The sequence below is a fragment of the Drosophila kikkawai genome, unplaced genomic scaffold (genome assembly GCF_030179895.1).
Source record: "Drosophila kikkawai strain 14028-0561.14 unplaced genomic scaffold, DkikHiC1v2 scaffold_132, whole genome shotgun sequence".
NCBI classification, from domain to species: Eukaryota; Metazoa; Arthropoda; class Insecta; order Diptera; family Drosophilidae; genus Drosophila; species Drosophila kikkawai.
The window spans coordinates 259,325-263,374 of NW_027222463.1; the positions used below are offsets into that span (position 1 = coordinate 259,325).

The following is a 4,050-nucleotide window of genomic DNA, read 5'->3' on the forward strand; positions in this document are numbered from 1 at the left end:
TATAGCCGCATGATCTTAATTTGTTTGTTTGGTTTGTTTTTTTTTTTTTTGATTAATATTTAAAATATGTAGAAGTTATTTAAAATTTTTTTTTTTTTTCAGTTACGTTTTTCATATATTATATTAATTCTATATATACATATTATTTATTTTATTTTCTGGTGTTTTATTTTTTTGTTTAGTTAAAAAATTTTTTATATTCTTACTGGCAACGAAACCTTTTATTGCACTGCACGATTTTAGTTGGATTTGCTAAGCTCACGCTCTTGTTTTTTTTTCTATCATATTGACTGCTCATATGCATCACCATCACTACCACTGTCATTGTTTTTTTTAACACCTTTTACATGCCTATTTTAAATTTTTATTTCTTATCGGATTTTTTTCTGCTCAATCGACCTAGCGATTTCTCGCCGTGTAGTCGAAGAAAATAAGCGTGACCTACACGTGCAAAGAAAATATTATTATATGTCGATCGGCTTGGACATTTTTTTATAAAAAATATTTACCTTGCCGACACGGCAGCCTTTGGCAGCCGGTAGATTGGCGTTTGTTGATGGCCTTTTTCAACCGATGCCGAAGTATCAGTGGGATTAGGGTACGGAGCACATGTGCATATGCTCGCTCGTATATTTTCCCTGCTGGGTTCGGGACCAACTTCTCAGCTTGACGACTCCAATAGAAAAGATCGAAGCCAGAAGCTGGAGACCCGAAGAACCCTTCACCGATTTGCACTTCGGTACTCACCAGCTGGTGGTTTCAACTGTCATTTTTAAGACGTTGCCAGATAAGGGGTCGATACTAATTATCGCTACTATTCTTAGGCGCGTATCATTTTAATTTAAAAAAATATAAAAAGTTTTTATATGGGTCCATTACATTATACATTTGCACACTCAATTGTAAATTGTAAATTAAAAGTTCATAACTCAGCTAATAATGTCTGTATCCACTTCAGAATGTGTATTTATAATAGTTTTTACACGGCTAATACATTTGCAATTACAATTGAGTGTAATTTTGAAAACAAAAAGTTTACAACTCAGCTAATAATGCATGTATCCACGGCAGAATTTGTACTTATATTAGTTTTTAGAAGGCTAATACATTTGCATACTGTAATGGACCCATATAAAAACTTTTTAGTATTTTTTTTTAAATTAAAATTATCCGCGCCTAAAAATAGTAGCGATAATTAGTATCGACCTCTTATCTGGCAACGTCTTAAAAATGACAGTTGAAACCACCAGCTGGTGAATACCGAAGTGCAAATCGGTGAAGGGTTCTTCGGGTCTCCAGCTTCTTTTTTTTTTTTTTTTTTTTTGTTTTTTTAGACTTTGCTTTTATTTATTGAATCTTCTCATTTATGAGACTAACAATAAGTGTATCAAATCTTACAATATTACCTAACTAGCAGTCATGAGACTGGTACAGAGTAAATGGCCCTGAATAATTATGGCTGGGTTGGATGGTCGTTACGTAGTAGGCGGCTTCTTCTGGAAACTTTTATCAAGTCCCTTGCTAAAGGATTTGGATGGGTGGAGAGTTTTTCCTTGTAGGACGCTTTTTGATTTTCTATTTCGTTCTTAACTGCAGGAATGCCGAGATCCCTGTGGATGTTTTCGTTGCGAATATACCATGGTGCCCCAGTGATAGTTCTCAGGTTTTTTGATTGGGCGCGCTGTATGATGTCTAGATTGGTACTGCACGCGTTCCCCCAGAGCTGGGAGCCATACGTCCATATTGGCTTTAGTGTGGAGTTGTAGAGCAGGACCTTGTAGTCCAGACACAGGGGCGATCGGGAGTTTATGAGCCAGTGGAGGCTGTTGGCTTTTAGTTTTAGATGAAGTTTCTTGCATTCAATATGTCTTCGCCATGTTAGGCGTCTGTCCAGGTGGACGCCCAGGTACGTTACCACGTTGACTTCGGGGATCAGTGTGCTGTTCAGGTAGAGCGGGGGGCATGTTTGTCTGTTGAGGGTGAACGTTATGTGCTTACACTTTTGTTCATTTATTTTAATACGCCAATCAGATAGCCACTTCTCGACTACCTTGAGGTGGTTGGCGAGCTGGGCTGTTGCACGGACTGGGCATCTGGAACGGCTGAGGATCGCAGTGTCATCAGCGAAAGTGGATAATGTTAGCTGGTCGCTTGTGGGGATATCCGCTGTGTATAAAACAAATAGGGTAGGCCCAAGTGCACTTCCTTGTGGGACTCCAGCTTCGATTGAATAGGTGCCGGATGTTGTTGCGTTGCACCTCACTGCGAAGACTCTGTTGTAGAGATACGACTCAAGTAATTTGTGTGTGTATACCGGCAAGAGTGTTTTTATTTTGTGCATGAGGCCGTTGAGCCAGACTCGGTCGAATGCTTGAGAAACGTCGAGAAATATCGCGCTGCAATATTCTCGATGCTCGAAGGCTGTGCGAATTTCTGATGTTATTCTGTTAACTTGCTCGATAGTTCCATGTTTTTCTCTGAAGCCAAATTGATGAGCTGGGATAATGTTGTGAGCTCCCAGATAAGGGATTATGCGCTTTAGTAGGCATTTTTCAAATAATTTGGACAAGCATGATAGTAGACTTATTGGTCGGTAAGATGACGGAATCGTGTGGTCTTTTCCGGGCTTCGGTATCATTATAATTATAGATTTTTTCCATTTTGTTGGGTAATGGCCGAGACTTATGATCCCATTGAAGATTTTACAGATGACCTCAATAGCACAATTCGGAAGTTCAATTATCATTTTTTGAGTTATTAGGTCAACGCCGGGAGCCTTTTTCGGCTTCAGTTCCCTGATGACCTTCGTTATCTCGTTCGGACGAAATGATGAGATGTGAGGCAAAAGTTTCGGCTCTGTCTTTGTCGCTGCGGGCCCAGCAACCAGATGACATTCTTATCGGGGTGATGGTTTCAGCCGGTGAGCTTAAATTTGGGTGAGCTCTCCATAAGGGATGCTTTGTGCTTTGTGCCAGCTTCTGGCTTCGATCTTTTCTATTGGAGTCGTCAAGCTGAGAAGTTGGTCCCGAACCCAGCAGGGAAAATATACAAGTGAGCATATACACATGTGCTCCGGACCCTAATCCCACTGCTATTTCGGCATCGGTTGAAAAAGGCCATCAACAAACGCCAATCTACCGGCTGCCAAAGATTGCCGTGTCGGCAAGGTAAATATTTTTTATAAAAAAAATGTCCAAGCCGATCGACATATAATAATATTTTCTTTGCACGTGTAGGTCACGCTTATTTTCTTCGACTACACGGCGAGAAATCGCTAGGTCGATTGAGCAGAAAAAAATACAAGAAAAGGAAGCACTGGGTAAATATTTCTAAAAATATTCCTGGGCTCGTTTGCACAACATTAATTATTTTAATTCCTGTAGATAAACGAGGCAGCAGAGCAGATTGGTTACGCTATTCAGCGCCGGCCAAAAACAGGCGGCTGGAACAGCTATCTCTGCTGGGGAAAATTTATTTGGAGTTCGCAGCAGCTTGGAGCAGAGAAAAACCCACAAAAAGTGACCCAAAAATAAACGTGTGAAACACAGTGCAGATTTAAAAAAATTAAAAATTGAAAACCCTTAAAATCTAGTGACAAATTAAAAGTTAACGAAGACGAGGAAATGGGTTAAAACAACTCATTAAATACACGACTAGTAAAAATGTAAAATCTTAAGAAAAAACCCGACCTCAAAACAGAAAAAAAAACATGCAGAATAGTGTAAATACATATATATAAATCTTTTTTTTTATTAAATACCAATAGAGTTAAACCCTCTCGAAACATCATCATTATTGCCAAATTATGAAATGAATTATTATTGAAGTGCCCCAAATCGGATAAGAAATAAAATTTAAAATAGGCATGTAAAAGGTGTTAAAATAAAAACCATGACAGTGATGGTGATGGTGATGCATATGAGCAGGCAATATGCTAGGAAAAAAAACAAGAGCGTGAGCTTAGCAAATCCAACTAAAATCGTACAGTGCAATAAAAAGTTTCGTTGCCAGTAAGAATACAAAAAACAAATTAAAACGTAACTAAACACA

At 38.8% G+C, this 4,050-nt stretch overlaps 1 long non-coding RNA gene across 1 annotated transcript; it reads left to right on the forward strand.

The window, feature by feature from the left end:
• The first annotated feature begins 2,962 nt into the window (after positions 1-2,962).
• LOC121502895 (uncharacterized) lies at positions 2,963-3,772 on the forward strand. Its single transcript, XR_005991118.2, has 3 exons — positions 2,963-3,167; positions 3,237-3,319; positions 3,384-3,772. It is a non-coding gene; the product is annotated as an uncharacterized lncRNA (long non-coding RNA).
• The last annotated feature ends 278 nt before the right edge of the window (positions 3,773-4,050 follow it).